The sequence below is a fragment of the Anser anser genome (assembly GCF_964211835.1).
Source record: "Anser anser genome assembly, chromosome: 4".
Taxonomy (NCBI): Eukaryota; Metazoa; Chordata; class Aves; order Anseriformes; family Anatidae; genus Anser; species Anser anser.
In genome coordinates, this window is record NC_139724.1 from 28,967,303 (window position 1) to 28,993,232 (window position 25,930).

A 25,930-nucleotide genomic window follows, 5' to 3' on the forward strand; every position below is an offset into this window, starting at 1 on the left:
TTCCTGGCATCTATTTTGATGTGTGATAACTGTAAAACATTATCAGTGTCAGGAACTGTATGTGCTCACGTCATTTTTCATTTTAATGGAACTGAAAGTGCTGGGGAAAAAAGGCTCACTACTGATGCCAATCTTTGTCTGATTAACACTGAGTATGAAGTATGTTGTGCACAAGAGAAACTACACTGTCTTCTTTCACAGAGCCCATAAGCATATGCAGAGGAATTTGTAGCTGAAAGTGAAAAGGAAAAAAATATATATTTTCGGTGTTTTGGAATTGATTAGGCTTGTGCCCAACGGATTGCAGGCATTCTTTGTGTGCTTTAAAACTGAGCATTCAGAGAATCTTAAGTGCATTGCAGCAGTTTGCTAAATATTTGTTGTAACAATATTTTCTTTCCTTCTATTAAATAAAAAAGAAAACCAACCCTAGTCTAGGCATTCTGACTCATTTTTGTTTGCAGAGACTAAAAGGTTGCTGCATTCTAGGAACATATGCTGAGACAATTTTAATCATCTGTTCCCGGTTTTCCTTTTTTGTATGTCCATTTACTTCTACACGTCCTTTTACCCATATGAAGTGATAGGAAACCTCTGTTAAACATGCTGTGGAAAATTATAATATCCACTTCCCAACTGTGGTTACTGCCAGATGAATACATGGGAAGAGATCTGCCTGTGGAAAGAGTATGGGGCACTTGGGCACATTACATCTTTGCATGTGGGATGCACTGATAAGGTCTGTTCTGTGGGGAATGTGCCTGGGTGAGTTCCATGTCCATTTGCTCATGTGAGCAGGGAAGCCTGCTCCACGTTTCCCCTCTGCCCCATCAGGCCCTGTTATGGCTGTTCTTGTCCTAACAGCACCAGCAAGAAAGACTCTGATTAGGACACGAAGAGAGAGACAATGTAAGGACCTCTTATTCACTTTTCTGTTAAATCTAGCAAATGTTGAATGGAATGGTGGGACAGAACATGGAGAGGGACTCTTTCCCCAGTGCCCATTGCAGCTGTAACAATATCCAAGTGTCATATAGTAGACAGAGAGTCTTGAGAAAGTCATGTGTTACAGGGAACTGTAAATGAGACCAAGATGGATCAATTCCAAAACCCTAAAGGGGTTTTGAATAAAATAGAACTTTGGCAATTTTATTTTTTCTCACACTAAGAAAAAAAATACTGTCACACAATGTTCCTCTGTCTTCTCTGATATTTTGTGCTCTGAGGTGGAGAACTACATCCTTTCCTCATTTCATTTGTTACAAAAATGCAAAGCATCCTGAGGTTTACATTGTTTTCAGACATTGTCATAGGAATGAAGGCTTAAATCTATAAGGACACTTGCGAGCTCAGAAAGTGTTGTGTGAATAAATGTGTGCATGTATGTGCATCCTGTGAGAAACAAATCTGAAGAAAACCTTAATCTGGGGATATCTGCATTAGCATCTGCTCTGGACAGAAGGGCAGTCTAATGCATAATTTCTTGTTTTATGCAGAGCATGTCTGTAAGAGTTCCTGTGATTCCTATGGAAGAAGGTCATGACTTTGGTCAGTTCCTTGTCATTAAAAACTCGATGCCTTTTGGGCATCGCTTCACACTTCTACCTCCTTTCGAAATACCCTTCTGGTATTTTTCCAAGTGCCTTCAGCTGTGTACTAGATAACACAGCTTTAAAGGTGATCCCTGTGAACTTAATGACTTCCTCCTACCCTCCTGTCCTGCTGGAGATAGGAGACAGACCGTTTTCTTATTTTCTGACATGGTCAGCTGATCTTTTGGGGAAAAGTTGCAGTTGTTAAAGACGCCTCAGTAAGTGTTAAAAATAAATAAAATCATTGCTTCGTTCCCTTTGAACTTAGCAAGTACAAAAATGTAGATATGCTGGGAGAAGTGTTTTTGTTAGCCTATATTTAGAGTGGTGAAGAATTGGGATAGTTGGTTTAAGAAACGCTTATTAGACAATGTGTGTGAAGTACTTGTTGAAAGCCAAAGCATGCTGTTTTCTTCACCTCTGCAGAATGGACTCTTCTGCTCTCCATCATGAGTCATTACGTTGCTTTGCAGTTGTTTCTGCATATCTCACAAGATCCCACGCAAGCTTTGAAAAGTCATGGTGAAGGGAATGGGGGAAAGAGCCAATGAAATAACACACCCAGGGCTTATTTTCCTACTCCATTTGCTGTGAAATCCCAGCAAAAAAAATTGTATGAGGAGTTGTCTGTAAATCTCATGCTAAATAACTCTTAAGCAAGAGAAGGAAAATCCGAAGGATGAGAACGTGTAAATACCCAAAAGAAAACACTTGTCTGAGAGGCAGACACTTGAACTTTTTGAGGTTCAAGGAATCTTTCTAAAGTTACAAAGTACCTACAGACAGTTTTCTTGGAGCATCCAGACGGCTGCTAGGCAGCAGATCATAAATTAAGGAATGCATAGATTTTCAGTCCTCACACCATTTTAATGTCTGGCAGAGTAACTCTATCTGTTATATCTTGCTGCCACCCAAGAAGATTTATTAAGGTGAAAAGCACTGCATCTTTATTGAAAGAATAGCAGAGTACACTTACTATATATATGTCCAATCTATAGCAGTTCATATTTGTGCAGGAGGCTTACACAGTGTATTTTTTTCCTGACTCAAGTGATAAATTTTGGAAGCCCTCAGGAATAATGATATGGAAAATGTATTTTCCCCATGGGGCTATAATATTTTTTAGATAGTGGCTCCAGGATCCCATAAATGGTACAGATTTTTAGCAGATATAAGGAAGGCATTTTTTTGCAGACTGACAGCTAATGGCAAGTTAATCTATTGCTCCATCTTGTGTGCTTTTTTTCCTGCAATGTTAGGGGTTGGATGTGGTATTTTAATAGAGGCTCTGAAAATGGAACACAGCAGGAGCACAATCCCTTGAAAAAGATGTTACTGGGGCAGCACCTAAGTCACAGTTTTGATGTTATTCTGCACCAACAAGGTTAGTTTCTAGGAAAGAAACGATTATTCCTCTTCTGCATTACAGTATGTAATGAATACAGTTATTGGCCACAGCTGTACCCATTCTTGCCCTTTTCCTGTCTTGATAAGGGCTACTGAAATAATGAATTTTGAAAAGGAAGGATGCCTGTGACTGTTACTGATGACCATGTAAAACATTACTAGTACAGCTTGCATGGGTTAAAATGAGGTGATTAATAAGGCCAAATGACTTGAGTAAGTTAGGTTTTTTGATTTTTTTTAAGGTCATTTATTTGACAAGGAGAGCATCATGAAGATGAAAAAATAAATTTCCCCATGTTTTACAACTACACCCATCACCTTTTCAAAGAAAATTGTTTTCTTGCTTAGGAGCTGATCCTGTTGTGTAGCAGTTACTGAGCATGAACTAAAGAAACTGAGAGAAGTCACTACCAAAAAAAAAAACACAAACAAACAAACCAAAATCATCCAACTTTTAGCTCTAACAGTAATTTTAACTACTACTGTTAGATTCTGCTCCTCTTATTCCTGAAATTGTTTGTCCTCTGCTTACACACACATGAAATATAACTCTGTTGTAGGGTACCACTTTCAGTTTTGTCTTCTTCAGTGCTTGCTTGTCTCGTTATTACAATACATATTTTGTCATACAAAGCACAGTTGCATTGAAAAAAATCATACATACCAAAAAGGTCTTGAGGGAATGACACTTCTGTGACTAGACAGATATGCTTTCTGTATTTTTCAATCTACGTCTGATACGAAAAATTGTGAATGTTAACCAGCAATAACAAAATGGCGATATGGAATAGTTGTCTCCAGAATGTTTGAATGGTTTTGCCCTAGTGAGGTATTGCTATAATACATCAGCAAAATGCAATTTCTATGAGGTAGTTGCTACCTGCCAAATTCTGCAATCTAGGAAATAATCTTTGCTTGTTTTCAGTTGAATGATTTTAGGAGTAGAATTAGAGTAGATAGACTGCAGAACTCTCCAGAATTCTTACTTATAAACGTAGTTGATCAGAAAGGCAACTCTGTTCTAGATGTATTCCAAGAAAAAGCATATACAAATTTAGCTTAGTGAGCTTTTGGATTTTTCATATTTGCTAAGCTGCACTCCACACTTCTCCAACATATGTTATAGTGAGAGAAAGTCGAAGATAGACCTTTACATGGAAGTGTGTGCTTGAAAAAATGGCTTGGTGTGAAATTTTCCCTAGAAACAAGTCATACCTGGCCTTTCTAACATGTTATATTCATAACACAAGAACTTATACTTCATGCAGATCTGAAGCTGAATTTCACATGGCCCGTTTTGCTAGGCCCAAAATATTTTCTGGATGACTAAAAATTAATACAGTCTTGCTCAAGGAAACCTGACGTACTGTTGATTTGTCTTAATTTACAGCACAAAACAGAAGAATTGGTCCTGTGTTTTTATTTACATTTAATTCTTTTTGATTTCTCATGCTTTCATCTGCATTCATTCCTTTCCCCTTACGATGTTACTGCCCTGTTGCCTTTTCTGCAAATTCAAACTGTTGATGATCACATCAGCCTGCTTCAGCCACCACCTCTTCAGCTCCCACTCCCATTCAGAGGATGGCTCCCCTTCCATTGCTCCAAACCTGGCTCTATCTCAATGTGGTTACAGCAAGGACTAAAAGAAGCAGAGGATGCAAATTCGTTACCTTTTATGGAGATCTTAGGTTTCTTATGACTGGGTGCTCTTTCCCCTTAGTTTACTGAACATGGAAAATATTTCAGCGTTATACACTTCTGTTTTAGGTCAATATCTCAAAACATGCAATATCAACATGGTTCATGTTGCATTAATCTTTTGGGTGGTCTCTTGATTTAGTAATAGGGTCAAATTTTATCTGTACTTGTAATGACTAAAATTCACTTGTGCAATTTAATGTTTCCTTACAGTCACAGTATGCTGTTTGATAGAACACTTGTTATATAGATGCCAACAGAATTTGATAATTCATCAAGTAACAGAGGCCTGGAAAGCAAAATTAGCTATTTTATCCAGCTACAGGTCAAATATGCAAGGGCACTAAGGAGAAAATAAAGTTACAGGAATGCTGAGATTAAAGCACAACTCTAGCTGTGTGCATGATTTATGTATATTTCTATTTTGTTCAATTTTTAATACCAAGTCCTTATTTAAATTCCTGAGGAAATCTTTAAAATGCTAAGTTCAATCTTTAGGTCACTGGATTCTGCAACTTAACATTTTTCATAATGTAGCTGCTTTACCTCTTTTTTTAAACAAAAAAGTATTGATGACTAACAAAGAAAAGAAAAAAACAAAACAAACAAAAAAACAAGCACAAACTTCTGAAATAGTGTTTTTATTTGGCATAGTCATACAGTGTAACAACCTAGCCTGTGTAATCTATTACTTTATAGACTGCTTGTGATGATTTTCTATTGCAAATGCTAGAGGGATTAGCATGGGTAATGGGTTATTCTAGCAGGTGCTCACATGCAGGAAAAAAATATCAATGGTGAGTTTAGTCCTGATGTCAGGTTTGGCTGTAGTAATGCATGATAAGAAAGTTCCTGATCCAGACAGTGGCAGGGGGAGATAAACATTGGCTTTGGGCCTCTGTAATTTTGGAACATGGATTTTGGCTTGATTAGGGAATTCTTCCTGGAGTCCTCTGAGACTACAACAAAAAGATCATTTTTAAAATCACTGAGGATTTTACTTTTCAGAGACAACAGGGCCAGCAGAACAAGAGAACTTTTTTTTCTCATCTATTCCTTAGCTTGGGTGAGGCTGGAATACTACACAGAGCCAGTCTTTGAGCCCCTATTTCAAGAATGAAGTGGAGCTCCAGCAGAGGACTGTTACAATGGTCAGAGGCCTAGAGCCCATGATCTACAAGGAAAGGCAGAGGAAGTCTGGTGAGCAGCAGGCTGTGGGGGTGAGCTAATAGCAGCTGACATGAAGGGGAGTTGTGAAGATGGAAGTCAAACTCTTCAGTGGTGGCAGATGGCAAAGCCAAAGAGAAGCAGCCACAGATGGACTTTTGGGAGATTCAGGCTGAAGATAAAGGAGACATTTCTGTAACAGAGCAGTGTAGCCCTGGATCAAGTTTTGTGGAGATTCCATAATCTCCATGGACATTCTTGAAGGTTCCCAAGACCAACCAGTGGCCACAGGAACTTGATCTAGTGCTAGCCATAGCCCAGCTCTGACGGGGTTCAGACTGGATGATCCCAAAGGTCCTGTTCAACAGACTTGTCTGTAAGGTTTCTGAATCTGATACACCACTGTAGTTCCAGACTTCACCTTGTATGAGAACATACATGCTTATGGAGTTCCTAGCACCCTTTAGCAGCAAGTCAGCAATATGTATTGTGCAGATCAAAGCAGGGGCAAAACCCAGGCAAAGAGAACTCCAGCAAGGCATCTCAGCCTGCTAACAGCTGTAACTTATTCATAACCCATTTTTCCACATAACTGGGCTTATAAGGCTCTAGCACTTATGCCAGTGATATTAATAGAAATAAGTCCATATTTTTCTTCAATCTTATTTCAGCTTAAAAAAAAAAATTTCTTCGCATCTTGTAGTGTAACAGGATTGTGCTTCTTGGATCAGCCTGCTAGCTATTTGCTTTTCTGTCTCAGATATGAATTAACCTTTCCTGACCACTGATGATCAGTTTGTGGAAATGTTCCAAAAGGGCACATACATGCACTATAAACTTCTGTAACAGATTAATTTATGGATGAACTTAATGCAGCTGCATAACATACTCTCCTGGTCTTTATGAGACTGACCAGTCTATGAAAGTTATCCACCTCCTTAGAAACCTTGAGGGAGCTCACTAGTTTTTGAAAAAGTCTCTTGATGTGAATATGCAACAGCATATTCTTATGCTTTATTATTCTGTTATTTCTTAGTGCAGTCTTCAGGTTCACCACCTTTGTATCCATTCTGTGTTAATGAGCAGAAAAACTCACTAATAATTGTTTGTATTTTTTTGGCAAATATTGAAATGTTAGAGGAATGTTGCCAGATGTCAGGGAGCAGTGGGGCCTGGCTGCAAGGAAGCAGGAGCCAGCAGAGTAAATGGCTGCCTTGTAAGTTCTGCAACCGTGGTCAGACACAGCACAGTGATTGCTGGGCAGCCCAAGGTCCCCAAGAAAAGGGGGCAGCCCTTGGATGTGCTGTTTCTAAGGTGGCCCTGAATGCAGGAAACTCCACCTCTTGGAGGTGGGATGCTGTCAGGGCCCTGATACCAAGACCGGTCTGCATGAAACTTCATTTCATGCCAGCCTAGCAGTGATAAAGTGTCATCTCTATGCCATCCTCCACTTGTAGCAGTTCCACCTTCCCACAGGCAGAAATGATTCCCACGTGATATCACAGCAAGTACTTAATTCAAGAACAGTTATAATAGATGTGTACTCCTAGTTGAGTAAATTAGTCTATCAGAGAAAGATGCCAATAAGTTGGTCATGCTACAGCAATGAAAAAAGCAGGGTAATATTTAGTCTTTTTCTATTTACTTCTATACCTGTAATTAAGGTTTCTGCACAAAATGTACATAGGACTTGTCTATTACTAAACTCAGATTACAAGAGAGCTGCATGGATCACATTTTTTTTAGCTATTACTATTATGCTTGCAACTTAGCTTTGTGCTTTGCTCCTGATTTGATAGATTTATTAATAGCCTTAATATGTGGCTTTAAATTATATTCAGTTCTTTTAGTGTCCTGGGATAGTGATTATGTGATGTAGCCAGGAGATGTATCATCCTCTGAGTTTTGATCTCACTGTTGATGCAATTTCAGTTTTTATTTGCTCTCGCACCTTTGACACTGCATTGGACACCGTAATCCTTATGGAAAAGTGAGGCAAAGTCTTAATTTAAATTCAAGTCATAAACCTCAATTAGCTTTAGGCTCCAGGCTGTCTTTGCTGATAAAAAATGCCCTGTTTTTTTTTCTTTTACTAAATTGGTTAAATATTTTCTTTTAACTTCTTCCACACAGTCTAAGTGAACTTGTTTCATAGTTACTTTTATTTTTTCCTTCTAGTTCCAGGACACACCTTTTTTTTGTAATCAGTCCTTTTCCATTCCAATATATTTCCCCATCAGTTTCTTGAGGTTTTTAAATCTTCATTTAATCAGTTCTTCATTTTTCAAATACACTCTTGCTAAACCTAAAACCTTACTTAATTGTAGAGTAAGTTCTCTTTTACTTGTTACTAGTGTTAACAATCATATACAACTTCTGAATTCAATGCAAAGTGCTCTTTGAATATTGTTATTGATAACATACTGATTCTGTCTCCTCCTGCATGTACATATGTTAACTTTAAAATGACAAAGCAGGATGTCTGTATGAGGGTAATAAAACTATGCATTCATTTGTTAGGAACCTAAAACAAAAACATGTAACTGAAGAATGTGCATTTTCCAGGTGCATAAAAACTGTCAATATGAAATAAAATATGGGAATTGAAAATTGTAAATGAGAAACTAAGACCAAATTTTCAAATACAAAAATCATGGGTTTTTTTGGTAACTGTTTTTTTCCCGTAAGTCGTATATTGATGATGCATGATACCATCATAGGAGATAAAATTCAAATGCTACAGATCTATAAAATCCATTCTGTTCTGCAACTACCCCGAACAAACTATACTACAGTGTAGTAGTATTACTCCTAACACTAGGAATCTTTAACCACCCCCAGGTCCAAGTTAATTATACAGTGTAATGAAAGTAGATAACCATCACTGAAATAAAGATGAAGTCACAGCTGGGAACTTCTGTATTAGTGTGGTGCCTGGGCTTGGGTTAGAAGTGTGCTTTGGCAGCAACTCTCTTGTTAATTCCCTGCTCCTAGGCCTTTGCTCACGTTGCACAGCAATCTTGGACCACATGCACTGGACCTCTTTGGGATAAAGTTAGACTGGAAGATGTGACATGGGAGCCCATATAACGCATTCCAGCTATGGCTGGACATGCAGTCCAGTGCCTGATGTAAAGATAGTCCAATAAAACTCCCAAACCCTAGCTCTGGTATGTAGAGTATGGGCCTCAGCTTCACTGATAGCTTCTTATTGTTCTACATTACCTGCTAAGGCAGGTACCACTACTGATTTCTTTGTAAGTCATAAGTATATCATTTATTTTTAAAAAAATCAGTAAGAGAACACTATATGATATGCTATAGTATACTCTAAGTTAATCGCATGACTGTGCTTTCACACTGTATGCATATTAAATCATGTCATTATCTCACTCGGTGAAACCATTTCTTAAAATACAAAAACATGTTTCCTTGTGCTCCCTCTTACTTGATGAAAATCTCCAGGCACTGGAGAGTCACATGATTAATACCACTAACTTCATAAGTGCTCAAAGTTGAATTCATATCAGAGACCTACAGGTATAGAACATGTGCTTTCCATTTTCAGAAGAAAAAAAAAAACCACTGAACTTTCCAAGTAAGCTTCAGTTTTATTATAACTTCCGTAATAGTTACTATATTTAAAAAACAAACATCTGTCTAAGGAAACTGAGTGCACATCCCTTGCCTCCAGGTTGATCCCTTGAACGAGTAAAAGTAGTTATTTTTTTGCAGAAAGAAATGGTCTTTCTGCAAGATATTTGAAGACTCAGCATTGACAAACATCCAGTTATTTGTAGCTTTGTATGAGCTGACATTTGAAACAAGTACAACCAAATAGGAAAAGGAAAAAGGGGGGGGGGGGGGGGGGAGGGAGAAAAAAGGATGTCTTAGATTAGCAGGTCGACTTTTCCTTTTCTAGTGAAGGACTAGTAGCTACTGCATATCATCAGAACTTAAGAGCGCAAAAGTTCGTTCATGGTCTTGTTACAAGCATGGCTATGTTGCTATTTCATGCACATGCCGTGTGGGTAAGTCATGAGATGTAGAAAAAACAAGTCAACAGATGTCTCCACAGATCAGACTTGTCATCAAAAACAAGATCATGTTTGCTCGATAAAGATTGCTTTCTGAACACTTTAAAATGTAATATTTTGGAAAACAGTCTTTAATTCTTAACTGACCTTCTGTAGGACTGCTAGAAAATGCACTGCATGCTCAAAACAATTTTATTGATCAAAGTCTTTAATTCTTCAGAATGTATCTTCCTTCAGTTGTGAGTTATGCTTTTCCTTCTCTCATGTGTTTTGTAAATATTACAGTTAAGGTTTACTAGTGGAAGTTGCAAAAAATGTACAGAAAACTTTTAAAAAGTTTGAGTAATTATTTACAGCATATTCAATTATTCAGGTGTAGCACTTAATGTATTATTTACTATTTCTGTTGCTCTTCCAAGTGATTGATGGCCAAACTTGCTGACCACCGTTTATCACTTCTGCATGTGCAACTTCATTTTGTACTTTATAAACTTTCAGATAACGGAAACCTTTTTTTAAAACTTTCTGACAGAAACACGGTGCCCCTTCAGTTAGGGACTTTCTGCCATCAGTATTTTTGCTTTATTTCTGTTGGTGTAGTGGTGACTGCCTATGCAGCTGTGCTGAAGTTACTCTACAACTGGCTCCAGCCAATTTTTGAAAGGGACTTTGAACACCTCTCACATTAAAACTTGGCATGGAAGACGGATGAAGAAGAGGCTATGGTCCGTTTGGGTTTGGGGGGTGTGGGGGGGAGTCCCATTGTAGGAAAGGGTGGGAGCCTGGGACTTCTGGCAATAGGGGCAGCTGCTTATCCCCCCACAGACTGCAGAGCAGGCTCAGTGGCCTGTAGGTCCAACTAACAGCAAGGGGAGAGAAGGTGTAGGGAAGCATCAAGGCTTCCCCAGCCTGAACCATGCTCAAGCAGTGAAGAGAAGCAGCAGGGAATTGATGGGGGGGAGACTCAGCCCTCCTCTGCTGACCTGACCTGGCCATTTTGAGGGGTTGGTTGCTGGTGAGGGTCTTGGGTCTAGGCTTCTGCAGGCCTTGTGTGATCCTCAGTCAGGTGGTTAACCCTGCTCCTTATTCATGTGCACACCCGTGACACTGCCCCAGGAGAGCTTGAGCTTATTGTGAGGGATGTAAACCTCTGGGGAGGGAGGAGAGGTGGAGAGAATCCATTTTGTTCAGCCTGGAGAAGACCCTGGGGAGAGGGGGAGCACTTAATAGCAGCTGCCTCTACTAGGAGGTCAGCAAGATGAAGCACAGTGGTGGGAGGATGGGAGCCAAGCGTAAGCTAAAACACGAGGTTCTAGCTGAATATATGGGAAACCTTTTTCTATGTGATGACAGTCAAGCACTAGAATAGGTTACCACCAGCAGTTACGCAGTCTCTGTTCTGGGAAGCTTTGAAGACCTCTCTACGTAAAGCCCTGAGCAGCCTCATCTGGCCCTGTAGTTCACCCTCTTTTGAGTAGGAGGTTAGACTAGAAAGCTTCTGAGGTCCCTTCCAACCTCAGAATGACAGGATGGAATTGTGATCCTATGTACTGTGTAGGAGTAAAAACTAAAATAAAATCTTTGGATTGCAGCAGGGTAGAGGTGATCTGGCATGTCAAGTTCTGTTAGCTTCATTTGTCATGTGTTGTCATATCACAATGAGCCATAACACGATATGACTAAAGCAAACCAGTGCAATAGCTACAATTCACCTTACAATGTGACACATTTGATGAAAAGTATGAAATCCGACTGTTTTTCTGAAAAGCGAGAAGCATGTAAAGCAGCTCCTAACATCCTTTAAAACAGATTTACTGTAACAAAGTGAGAACCACCTAAGCCTTTGTATTTGTTGCAGAATTAATGTTGCAAATACCCCCAATGTTACAGGTTTTCAGTCCTGGTTTAGCTGTCATGGACATTCTGTCATCAACATTTCTGTAAGCTATTAAGAATATTGCTGTTAGAAAGTTTTGTTCTGGCAGAAAAAAAGACTTGTCTCACAAAGTAAAATATTTCTTTGAAGTCTGTGAGCAAAATGTTAAGAAGGTTGATGCTTGGCCTCCTCTGGAGGAAAAAAATTCCAACCAACTTCATTGGTTTCACAGAAATAAATTTTTGCATTTAATGTTGGTCCTGCTGAATCAGCATTGCTCTGCTGTCAGAGTTGTAAAGGTGAGACCCAGTACTCTTCCTGAAAGTGACCATAAATGTGTAGTATTGAATAACTTTTTTATATACTTCATAGCAATGTCAAGAAAGCAAGAGTGCAGGTTTCACATTAAATGTAAATTTGATTTGTTTTGAGGAACTAAAATCCTGAGCAACGTTGTGTAGCCTGTGTGTCATTGTTTTATCTGTGGGGAGAAGCCATGGTACTAAGGCATGAAATCTTGATTTATGGCTGATTTCATCAGGTCTACAGACTTGAGTGCAGATGCCTTCCTACATGAGAAGCTGGCCAGCTGATATTTGCATACCACCTGGCTAGTCATGCTGTACTACCCACAGCATACCCACACTCTCCTTTACGTTAAGTGGCTGAGAAACTTTGGCATGTAAAAGAGACAAAGACCCGTTGTGCCTTTTTGGAATGGAAATTGAATTTTTGTATGTACTTGAAAGACTAGAGGGCTAATCAAAATACTGCTAGGCAGATCTTATGTGTTTCTAAATGGTAATAAAAAATAGCTTGAGTTCCATGAGATGTTATCATATGGAATTTCCCTAATACGTTTTTCTTCTTAGTGTGATGATGTATAGACATGTTATGCTCTAATCACACTGTATATATGTAATACTGGAATTTTCATTTATGCATGAAGTAATCAGAATTATCTGTTGCTTCAATAAACAGTTTTGATGATTGAAAGAAAAAATGAACCCTATATAGGCACATTATTAACCAGGCACATCAGAAAGAAATTTTGTCCACAATAATTTTAGATAAAACAAATCAGAATGTGCACAGATATTCTTGCAAGGACAGACAGAAGATGGAACAACAGTCTTGGAAGAATTCAAAGCTACTTCTGTTCAGAATTCCCCTATTCATTCCCTACTGATTCCAATATAGAGATTTTAGATGTACAAAAAGGGAGTTTGTAGCAATGTTGCTTTCTATGATAGCTGGATTTATAGTGTGTGTTGCTCAGAAATTCTGATGGAGCTTTTACCAAAAGCAAAGGATGGCATACCATACATTGTGTAGGAATGATGTGTGTGTGGGAAATGTTTTTTATATTTATTACAGTTCTACCCATGTCAAGCAATTCTTTGACAATCTCAGAGCACCCACTCACCCTTTGACAATACCGTGTTGATACAAAACATGATTACTCAGTAGTTGCTTAGTGTAATCACCAGAAATGCTAATGCTTACTTCTTTCCTACGAGACTGTAGTGTGCTAGGAAGACCAGCTATTATTATGTCTTGAATGATTTAGCTGACTGGATCATTAATAAGATATCAGGTGACTATAGATTCTACTTCCATGTTTCTCCCTCATTTCGACATGCACTCACTTTTTTCAGAGTGGTTGAGAAGCAATGTATGCTTATTGATTTAGCAGACTCTTTATTTTCATATAAATATGTGGATAGTGACACTACACTGTTAAGACAAATGGATCCTCTGGCATTTGTTTTACGTCTTAGTCGATTGAACAAGTTTGTTACAGAATTGGTTAAAACTTTTTCTTTATCCCCCACAGGACTTTAAGTGCTGGGTTAAAAACATTTTCTTAATGCTGTGCCTGCACAAGAACACTTCAGAAATAGAGTATCTGACGAAATGTGAATGCACATTGCTATGGCATATGTGATTCCTTTTGCCAATACTTATCGTCGTGATCAGAAGTTGTGTTGGCAAAAGACTGCACCCAGTATTTAGAAGCTCCTTGGGCTACTGTCTAGCATTTTGATACATGACACTTCTGTGTGCAGTGGCAGCAGAATACTAAAAGAAATAAGACAACACAGTATTGTGATCCCCCACAATATTTTTTCCATCTGTTCCGTAAGTGTCCCTCCCATCACCCCATGTGAATTCCAAGAAAACAGCTATCCCCCTGGCCAGTGTATGCTTTGATTAAGTTGAAACCAGGAATATAGCATGCTGTTAGTGCATCCAGTGATTCATTTACTGAACAGCTCCACCTATGGAGAAATGGTGTTTCTACTTAATGATCCTATGTTGATTAACAGCTGGAAAATCAGAATGTGATGCAGTTTTGAGCTGACAAGTGAGCCTGGTGAAAAGAAAAGGCCATGTTTCTGGATTTTCAGCTGAAGTAACCCAGCCGTTTACAGAAGCAGCAGTGGAATGACAGTTTCCATGACAGCTGGTAAGCAGATCACTGTGATGCTTTGGAAGCTTAAAACCTTACTAGCTGTTAGTCAGTGGCCAACCTGTTCAGGCAGTCCAAGGCAGAAACAGTTATCCTACAGTTGTCTTCCATTTTGGTGCAAAGAAACATGGATCTGAAGAGTGTGCAAGGCTGCAGGGATATGAAAAAGTAAAAGTCCCACAGGACAGGCAATGAATTTTTGCTTCCATGCCTGTTCTATCTTTCAGTACTTACCAGAACAGGATATTTTTCAGTCACTGTGTTAATTCTGACAAATACTGAAGTTGGTCTGCTGCTGTTAACATTGAGTAGGAAAGTGTTTGATGCTTGCAACTTCATGAATGCTAGATTTTTGAGAATATATAATTATGAAAGATTTTTCTAGATAAAGCTCACTAATGTGAATGCACTAAGTGTCAACAAGGCTTGTGGTAATTTAGTGCATCGTTCATGAAATTGTGAATCATGCTTGTCCTCATGTAAGGCAACTCCTCTCCTCCCTATATTTTTCTGATTACAGCCAGAGTAGAACACTAGAAAAATATTTTCATGTAATCTCAGATAAAATGAGTAATAAATGGAAACATTTCAGAGATGCTGTTTTTATGAAAATGGAAGGGAAAATATTTCTCCTAAATCCCATTTTTTCTCATAAAACTTTCTGAATATATACAAAGATTAATTCAGAGCTGTGCAGTTTTTATCAATTTAAAGACTTATGGTCATTGTTAATGGTTGGTATTTGCAAAGAGTTTGGGGAGGAGACTGCTGCATATTCTCAAGTCTAGGTACAGGGTTTGTTCAGTAAATCCTATATTTATTCTGAAAGATTGAGATTCCAGTCAAAGATTCCTGGGCAATAGAGTTGAAAACTGTGAAGAGGTCATCAGGAAGGACAAGCATATTTTGTACATTTGTAGGAGATCAGTGTTTGAAATATTTGCTGTAGCCCTTGAGCACTAAAAATAAGAGTTTCATCTCTTTCACTCCTTATACCCATCCTTCACCAAAGCACCATACCAACTTCAAGTTGATGAAATGCTGTTCTTTCTTGTTTAATTATGATCTCTTAAGTCATTATGACTTGTAAAATTTGGTTTGTTGAAAAGTTATATTGTTTTTTGATCACTTTACATGATAGAAAGAAACGAGTTTATGGCCTCAATTTAGCTGAAAAAAATCCAAAAGTCTGTGGCAAAGATACTGCTAGAATGAATTATGAGTATCTGTCAATTTTTCTGATAGAAAATGCTCAAAACTGAAATGTGTAATAGTAAAATAGTAAAACGTATGCTAACAATCAAAATTGAATATATATGTGGATATTTAATTGGAGGGTTTCTCAAGACTTACTTTTAAGTAAAAACAAAAAGGGATCTTCAGAATAGCCAATAATGGCTGGGATGTATACACAAGTATTGCCAGAGTTAAGTCCTTTTTGCTACTTGGTTCCAAGTAAACAACTTAAGAGTGAGTTTCACATTTTTCAAGTAAGTGCACTTATCCTATTTAATAGTCTCTTTTTTAGTGAAGGAGTTTTTGAGAGGACATCCAGTACTTAAGTTGTCCTTGCGCACCCTGTTACCTTTTCATTGTCTTTACCCAAATATTTTCGGCTGTTGTCTTTTTTTGTTCAGCCCGTACCCAAGATGCTGGGGGTTCCCCTACTATGTTCTCTGCTGTTACATGGGGGGCGTGTGCTGATGAATTCTGTACTCTGGCTGCTGAAAATGGGCCCAGGCAGCAGCTGCTGGCTCCGTGCATGTGCGCTGACCACCCAGCTGGCTGCAGCACGCCCCAGTGCCAGGCACTAGACTGTGCCCCTTGCAGCTGAACTGCTGAGAGTATTTGATTTGGCTACCAAATATTGTGACATTTATGGGAAAAAGGTGTTTGTAAGACTTCTAACCTCTGACAAAACTTGATTGAAATTGGCCAGTGGATTCTTGGCAGGTTCCTGGATTTCTATGCAAAATGGCTCTGTAATGGCCCAAATGCAGTCAGATGTCTTTACTTACCCTTTTTCCCCCCTGCGTTAGATCTAGGCATTAGGTCTCTTCTGAGGCATTTCCCTGGGTGATGGCAATGTGAGGAAAATGTTGGAGGATTGTGTTCTTAATCTTAACTCCTCTTTTTGTTAATGATAAAGGTGACACGGTCGCTGATTAAAGGGCAGGCATGGCTCTCTGAACACATGTGTGCTGAATTTAGCTTACACAGGAGCAAAGGTAGGAGGAAAGAGGAAATAGCGGGGGGGATTTTCCAACATGTAGGCTTGAAGCATCTGAAAAGCAATAGAGTTTCTTGTAATAGATGATCCAACAGACCTTCTGTGGAGCAGTAGTCATGGCAACTCATGTGCACTGGACCGGTAGCTCTAAAAGCAGAGAGCTGAATGAATTTATGCAAGACATTTGTAAATATTTGTTAAAGATATGAAGGGAAATCTTATTTTGTGTTTCAAAATCAAGTTTCTAGTAATTTAAACACCATGTAAGACAAATATAAGGAGAAGCTATATATTTTTAATCTGGTAAATGTAGCTCTAACTGTATTTAATAATTTTCCTGGTAAAGTACATTCTGATACTTGTCTAGTCAGACTGCTATTAATTGAAGCTGCATTTAGACTTGTCAAGAAATGGAAAAATGAATCAAACTTTCAAGCTACTCGATCCACTTCTCTGTATGTCTTGTTGTACACTGTCCCAGGATGTCACTTACAGGCAGCCACCATTCAGTGTTGCCCAGAACTTTGGTGATGTGACCCTTCTGTAATTATTTGCCCTTGGATGATGCCCTATCATGTGAGCAGAAAATGACCTTAGTCTTGGTACATGCAACTGACCTGAATAAAAAGATTGTCTCATTGCTGATTACAAGAGCTATTGTTAAAAAGGAGTTCAGAGGTGAAGACACAAAGTAGTTTTATTTCTCCCTGGTATTGTAAACTTATGTAGTGTGAACAAGGGCTCAAATTCCATGAATTCTGTAGTTCTGATAATCCATTTCCTTTATGTTATTTGTCTAATGTTTTTTGTTGTATGCAGGAGATAATCAGGAAAAGCCCTTCTGTATTTCATTTAACACTGACAATTCCCATTGATAAAAACAAAATTGCTGTTTACTGAACAGCATCCGCATTTTTCTGCAAAGACAGTAAGTCAAATCCTTGAGGGAGGACTGTATTTCTGAGACATTTTTCAAATCTTTGATTCTCTTAGGGTGAAAGAATCATCACGCCTTCAGCACATAATTATCTTTATAATCTGAAAGTAATTTACATTTAACAAGAAGGTTTAATCATTTCATTGCTTGAAAAAGCAAATGAAATACAGTTTCATGCCTTGTCTGACTGAAAATTTTGCTTGCAGTTATTCCCTGTTATGGGACAAAGAACAACCACTCTTTGAAATCTCTAGTTTTATTTTTGTTTTCCTAATATTTTTCAAAGTGTTTCTAATGTAATGATGAAATGGAAAACAACACAAAATAATTTATTGGTGAAACCCCTCAAGTAACAAGCACAGGTCTGGAACTTTAAGAAGTCCATCTTGCATCTGAGGTAAATATAAAATAAAGATGTTTATCTTCAGATCTGTTTTCTGCACTTACCAAATATCTGTTTTCATTTTTCTTCAGCAGAAGTTTTGCCTTCAGAAGGGTGGATGCCCTGCTCATGTGTGCAGTCGGTAGCTGCATGAAGTAGCTGTACTGGAAATGTAAGATCTCAGTTGTCTGCAGAAATAAAAGGTCATCCTTCATTCTGGAAAGCAGGGTTTCAAGGGCTAAAAGTGGCTATGGTCACTGTTAGGTTGTTTCCTTGTTTGAGTGGATGTAATATTAAGTCACTTTGACTGTTTCTTACATGTTCTTTACAATGGTGACATTGACTGTAAGATTTCAGTCAAGTTATCCTGGGAAGGACTTGGTATGCATCAGAAGTTGACCAGTGACTTTTAGTTAATATTTATATTGTAATAGCTTAGAAAACTCCCATATAGCAGATACTAAGATATATTAAAACAGAATTCCTGTCGCCAAAGCTTTACAAAGTACTATACCATCTGAATTAGACTTTCAACATGGAAAGCTTAGTGCAGTTAAAATAGTGTGCCCATGCAGATGAAATGACAAGGTCCAAGGCTCTGAATGTGATAAAAAAAAAAAAACAAATCCATCTTTTGTATGTCACATCTGAATACTGGGGCACAACAGAAGGCACTTCTCATAGGACTGACAGTGTGATATACAGACATGGAGGTAGTCCTTTGACCATTTACTTCTAATCTGGGGCTGTAATCACTCCTGTGACTGTGGTAGCTACAATTATACTTTTCCTTATTTTGATTCTTTGTGACAGGAAGCTGCGATATATTTTAGCCTGTGTTGTGCAAGTAATGCAAGTCACATCTTAGCACTGAAAATGTTTACAGATTCTTTCCTAACCTCACCTGTTTTTATTTTTTATCAGTTGTGAATGAAACACCTCAGTTTTATATAAAGCAGGGTAATGCACTGTTGAGGCTATGCCCAACAAATTACTTTACATGGAGTTAAATCCCCGCGGGGTTAAAGCTTTTGTTAGTTTGGTTTTGATAAAAAATAAAATACAACTATGTATGTCTTCCTTGATTTCAGTATCGCAATGAAGAATTTAGATCTTGAATTTGCTAGCTGGACCCTTTACTCAGACTGTGTCAAGGACTTTATTTACTGCTGTGATCGAAAGCTCCTTCCTTTCTGCCTTAGGGCTTCTATACATAATTTCAACGACTTGCTTTTTATCAAACAAATTGTGTCAGTCTTTAAAACTGCTGCTTTCCTTATTTACTTGCAAGTTTGAATATCAAACTCCAAGAGGAAAAGTGACATGAAAAAAACTGAGAAATGTAAAACCAAAGGGAGGAGGTATATATTTTTTCGTGTCTTTATTAGCTTTGTGCTGCACTGCTGTTTTGCCTTTCAGTTATAATTCCTTAAGTTTCATTTGGGCTGTGCTGGTGCAGTTTTCTCAGCACTCTACTTTCCACCAAAGGAAGGGAATGATTATGCTTCATATGCATGTTGCCTTAAATACATCAGATATTTAATCTGTCGCTAATTTAGCGGGGCTTCTCACTAGTCTCCTTGCTCATTACTCCTTGACTCCCTCATTACAAAGCAACTAGTAAAGCTAGAAGTAATAGCTTTGATCCTCAAAAATCTTGCTAGGTCTGGAACCCACAGTGGTACCGTCAGTGGTGTGATTAATGGGCAGCAAAGAGGGAGCAGAAGCTGGCTGGGTAGTCTGTGGTCACAGCTTAGGAAAAATAATGTTTAGGGGTTCTGAGCTTGAGATCTCTTGAGAATGCATTGATTTAGGCAATCAGCTCTCACAGATTTTATTGGAGCATTTCCTTCTGAAACAAGGATGTGTTCATGAATCGGCATGGCTCATGTTCTCACTCACATAGCTTGGCTACTGCAGATATTCTCGATCACAACAGCACAGTGGTTTGTATGAATTCAGTTACTGTATCTTGCAGAGCACAAGCACTGCAGAGTCAATTAGCTTCTATAGAGTTCCAATCTGCCGTTGACTTGAGACCCGAACTTATGGTTTAGGTATTTTCCTCATAAGCTCTTGACCTTCAAAAGTGTGCTTCAAAAACAACTTAATGGTGAGGGCATTTGTGGAAGAGGGCTAAAATAGGTGTTAAGAACTGTTCTTTAATGAAACTCTTGTAATATTAACATTTTTTTTCAGTGTGCCTGTCTTGTAAAAGATCTGAAATGACGTTGCATGGTTATTGTTTTGGATTTTGTAGTTATAATTTGAAGTTGCAATTATGGTAATATTAAGCTGTTTAATTTCCTTCTATGCTGATAGATACCATAATATAGAACATCTTTGCATCATCAGAAGCGTATCATAAAGCTGTAGAGCTATCCACAACCTGACTGCCCATGCAGATATGTACAGATAGGTTCCTCATTTCTTTTGTAAGTGCACATGTGTGTGCATGTACATTTCTCAGTTTCTAATGCCAGTGTTAGCTAAGAGCAAATTTTAAGAGCCTAATATCTGCTTTCCTGGCAAAGAGGCTTTTTTCTATCTCAGCTGAAGAACTCAAATCAATATTGGAAATCAATATCTGAAACAAGTTCCTTTTTTGTTCTTCCCATAGCCTTTTTTCATATCCTGGTGCATGCACTGAATTTACTTTTTAATATTAAATACATAATTTCTGACTTACTAGAAGGAATTCAGGGTTAGTTATTAGCAAATGTTAACTGTTTTTTTTTTGCTGATGCAGTATGTAGTTTTCAGCAGTGGGAAGAAAATCCCCTGATAGAATCACCTACTCTTTGAATGCCTCCTATGGAGGGACAAGAGGGGGAGAGAAATTCTTTGCACAAAAGCAGCAAATCTGCTGTGACAGCTGTCACTGTAGCAGTGCAGGCCACACCACTTCAAAGCTGAGATGCTATTTCCCATCAGCATCACTATCTGTGCTGCTGGGCTTTCGCTGGTCACTCTGCAGGGAGAGGATAAGTACCTGAATTCTTAAATATCTTCTGTTATTCAGGCTTCGTCCTGGCTCAAGTGAAGACATGGTGCAGAGCTATTATCTGCAGTCCTCTCTCAATGACATAGCAGGTAAATTGGCAAGGTTAGTCTGTTAGCTAGTGATAAAGACTTTTTCTGGACAGGCAAATAAGTGACAGGTCCAGGACATAAACATTAACAATAAAAACATTTTAAACCAAATAGATATCAATAGTAACTTACATTCAGCCACCTAATCCAAAATACTACTTCAACTATGACACACTTGTGATTTCTGTATTTCCCTTTTCTTTCCTCTTCGAGGAAAAAAAATAATATACTTACTGGCAATTAACTCCTTCAATGATTCTCCCTGTCTTCATAATTGTGTAAATACAGCACCTACAATGCAAGCTGCCAAAATTGTGCAGTGAGCCATGTCTATTGGCTCTTTAAGTCATTTTGTGTAGAGAAGTTATCAAAGGAGAACTGAAAAATGGCCTAACTTCTTCTGAATTGCAAACAGTGCAACGAGTACATTTCATATCACTTCACTTCCATGCTCTTCATCCACAACCTTTATTTCCTTATGAAACACGAGAGAGAGACTGAGCATCTCTCTCTTTTATCAGTCATCTCAGAGCTCTTAACATTGCTGGTGGTATGAAAATAGGTAAATTATGAAAAAATGAAGAATTGTGATTGAATCTTAACTAGCTGTGTGGCTGAGCATATTCCTGACCTTTGCCAGGCCTGTATATTTTACAGTACATTTTTTCAGCATTTTCAATTCTATTGTGGGTAGAATAGGCATTCCAGGAAACTGGAGATAGATGTGGAGGGTCAGAAGTAAGGGAGGGAAAATCTCTGATTTAGAGTTTATTATTACTGAAATATAGAAATGTAGAAGTAGGGTAAGTTTAACATAATGCTTAGAATGAGAGGGTGAAAATGACTCTTCCTTCAATAGCAATATCTGTGGAAATCTAAAGTGATCTGAATTACCTTGTGTAATATATGCTATTAAGTAGAACAAATATTTGAAAAACACATTTCTGCATGCAGTAAAAAATGAATATGTATAACGTGGGCATCCTGAAGTTGTCAGGTCCTGGTGCCATTCCACTGCAGTGAATGGCTGCATGGCTTGTCTGTGCTGCCCAGCTCCTGGGACCCTTGGGCTGTCAGAGGTTGCGGTTACGTGTCTCCGTGTATTAGTCTGCACTGCATCCATCCCTGGGTTAAGGAGCAGTATATCCTTGGCTTGAGCATTCCTACACCCTGTTTCTCCTTGTACTTCTAGTGGAAGCACACAGAACAACTTGTGTGTCTCTGTGTACTAAATCAATATATGTCTGAGCCTCAGAGTCTGACAAGAAAACACAACTACCCTTGATAGAGCCTCTCTGTGCTCTGCTGCTCGGAGAAGTTACTTAGAGTACGGGTCTGTTGTGGTTTAACCCGGCTGGCAGCTAAACACCACACAGCCGTTCGCTCACCCTCCCCCCTCCCTCTCTGGGATGGGGGAGAGAAACGGGAAAGTGAAGCCGGTGAGTTGAGATAAAGACAGTTTATTAAGACAGGAATATAATAATAACAATAATAATAATGATAGTGATAATGATAATAGTACTACTAATAATAATGTGTAAGAAAACAAGTGATGCACAATGCAATTGCTCACCACCCGCTGGCCGATGCCCAGCCTATCCCCGAGCAGCCGGCCCCCCCACCCCGGCCAGCCACCCCTATATATTGTTTAGCATGACGTCAGATGGTATGGAATACCCCTTTGGCCAGTTTGGGTCAGCTGTCCTGGGTCTGTCCCCTCCCAGCTCCTGCTGCACCCCCAGCCTGCTCGCTGGCAGGACAGAGCGAGAAGCCGAAAAGTCCTTGGCCTGGTGTAAACAATGCTCTGCAACAATTAAAACATCAGCATGTTATCAGCGCTCTTCTCATCCTAATCCAAAACATAGCACCCTACCAGCTACTATGAGGAAAAATTAACTCTGTCCTAACTGAAACCAGGACAGGGTCATAGGTAATTATGTTTTGCTTGGGATTAATGATGACTGAAATCACTCACCAGATGTAATCTATTATAAATAAAAATGTATTTTCTAGCATCAACTAAGAATACATATTTTCTAGATCATTAACACAGGAAAAAGAAGGTTTCTCAGGGACTGAGTGATTTTCTGTGTGAAAACCTAATGGCTAAGGCCAAGCTTTTTCTTAACTGTGACCACTGTATGGCCATGTTAGTTTCAGTACAAAATTACTGTTTGTTTGCCTGCATTGTGGCTTAAGTGTATTTTAAACCATGGTTACCATACGACATTTAGTTCAGAGTTGTGCCATTTGTAATAGCAAAGTGACCTGTACTTGTGCAGTGATATTACCTGCTTGTCCTAACACATCTGGGATTCCTAAGGCTTACAAAACATTTTGTTTCTGGATGTATTCTTTCAAGAGAGCTAGCACTTCTCTGCACTGTGCATGCTCAGAATGTGTGAAGTGGCTAACCAACATCAGCATGTAACGCAAGTAACGTCTGTCATTAGTAGGTGTTATGACCGTGTGGTACCAAGTACCATGGGAACTGGAAGAGGTAGCTTGGTGCTTCAGTTTCTGCTATGGGATTCAGAAGATGTAGGTGAGTTGTTAATTTTATAGATTACCTATTTGCCCGAACACTGCTTTTTAATCTAGAGCTTATTTTAACATCACTAAGATAAATGAAAATGTTCATGTTGTCTGGTCTTTGTGCTTAAGCTTTTTATCTGTAAAACAAAGATGTTTAGTACTGGCTTGTGGGTGTTGTCAGGACAAACTGTAGTGTATTTGTGAGGTTACAAGTACATGGGAAAATTCAGGCTTTTAGCTGTAAAGAAATTTTTTGATTATGTACACTTAAACTTTTTTTTAAAGGGAAAAAATAAATGTTAAGAACAATGATAATCTTCATCTGTATCACCCTTTTATTCAAATTCAGAGGATTCTGCAGTTATGAAGTGTTGCATGTTCATTGAATTATATGCTGTGATCAAAACATAGACCTAGGACAATGCATACAAGGTCAGATTGCAGGGTGTACGCCTGTAAGAGCTGGGCTGGGGGGGTGGGGTATAGACTCTGTTCAGTAACAACTTTAATTTATTAAACATAGCTGTGTATGCTACATCTTGATTTTTCCTGTGAATGCAAAGGTACAACGGATTGTTTTAGTGTTAGCAAATGACATGCAAAACTCCCCACTGATATAGTACAGTTGGTATATGTAAAGTCAGTTTGTATATTCTGATTGCTGTTAAGTTTGAATCAAAAGCTTCTCCTGGCTAGTGGATGAGGGAAGTTCATCAGAGGAAATTGACTGCATCCCACACTACAGCAAGGAGCAAACCTTCCCTTTGCCCTATTACAGGTACAATTCCTACCATTGAGTTCAGGGAGAAAAATTCTCCTGCTGCGCAGTCTGATAACTGTTTTAATCTTGAACATGTGAAGGGAGAACACAAATCTGATCTCTGAAAACTTCATACAAAGAAACAGCAGTACAGTTTCTAGCTCTAGTTTACCAGAATTATCTGGAAGATAAAAATCATCCAGAAAAGAAAATACAGGTCTATTTTGTGAAGAAAATAAAACATGATCTTTTTTTCCAGACCATAAAACAGCAGAAGATTCAAATCACAATCATGTTTTCTTATGTTTTTAGAGGCTAGTATTCTCGGTATTTAGGTTACTTTATAGAGTGGCAGTGTTATTGTTAGTTAATCAAGAATTCTAATTATGATGGTAGTACAATTAATCAGTAACTGGTGATAAAATTAATTGCATTTTTCTGATTTTCTGACTTTCTGGATTTCTCAGGGCAGTTTTGCCAGTAGTTATTGTTAGCTGAGCAAGAACTGTTGTGGTTTAACCCGGCTGGCAGCTAAACACCACACAGCCGTTCGCTCACCCTCCCCCCTCCCTCTCTGGGATGGGGAAGAGAAACGGGAAAGTGAAGCCTGTGAGTTGAGATAAAGACAGTTTATTAAGACAGGGATATAATAATAATAATAGTGATAATGATAATAGTATAATAATAATGTGTAAGAAACAAGTGATGCACAATGCAATTGCTCACCACCCGCTGACCGATGCCCAGCCTACCCCTGAGCAGCCGGCCCCCCACCCCGGCCAGCCACCCCTATATATTGTTTAGCATGACGTCAGATGGTATGGAATACCCCTTTGGCCAGTTTGGGTCAGCTGTCCTGGGTCTGTCCCCTCCCAGCTCCTGCTGCACCCCCAGCCTGCTCGCTGGCAGGACAGAGCGAGAAGCCGAAAAGTCCTTGGCCTGGTGTAAACACTGCTCTGCAACAATTAAAACATCAGCATGTTATCAGCGCTCTTCTCATCCTAATCCAAAACATAGCACCCTACCAGCTACTATGAGGGAAAATTAACTCTGTCCTAACTGGAACCAGGACAACTGTGTTCTCAAAAATGATTCAGTGGTATATTTTCCAGGTAGAAAAACAAGGTTTGGGTCACCTGAAGTGCATACTAAAATGAAGTGAGGGAAGCATATAAAAGGTACTGCTGGAAAACAAACTTCCTGAACTCGTGTTAATGTGCAGAAGTGCAGAAGCAAATTTTTTAAGAAGTTTAACTTCAAACATTACTTTCCCCTGGATCAGTCACTCACAGTTTTTGTGATATATCACATGAGCTATTTTCTGACAATTATTTAGTAAAGAGAATTGTTTCACAGAAGGATTGTAAACAAAGACATAACAATGCTGAAGTTCATTTTATAAGGTTGAGATACTACTGTTTTCTGAACTGGTAAATTCATTGCACAATACTGGAATTGAAATTACATGAATCATTTTATTAACTAATCAACTAAGGTGTGAAAAACTTCTAATTTCTATAACAATTTCTGTTAATCATCAGTAAGATTTTGCTGTGACTCTGGTGATATATAGTAGGTGTTTATATCAAAACATGGAAAGACTCTCCAGAGAAAGTATCAATGACCTTTCCTCTCCAAAGGCTTCGTAAGGTTGACAGAGCAGGCATTTTTGTTTCCTGGATCCTCATTTGAAATACGCGGAATATATCAGAGCTAGGTTTACTTCATAACTTTTAGATC

At 38.6% G+C, this 25,930-nt stretch overlaps 1 long non-coding RNA gene across 1 annotated transcript in view; it reads left to right on the top strand.

Moving 5' to 3' along the window:
- Positions 1-25,930, top strand: part of LOC310898912 — a 50,862-nt gene that overhangs the window by 9,180 nt on the left and 15,752 nt on the right. Inside the window, exon 3 of the long non-coding RNA XR_014583844.1 lies at positions 23,349-23,440. This is a non-coding gene — a long non-coding RNA (uncharacterized lncRNA). The remainder of the gene's footprint in view (positions 1-23,348; positions 23,441-25,930) is intronic.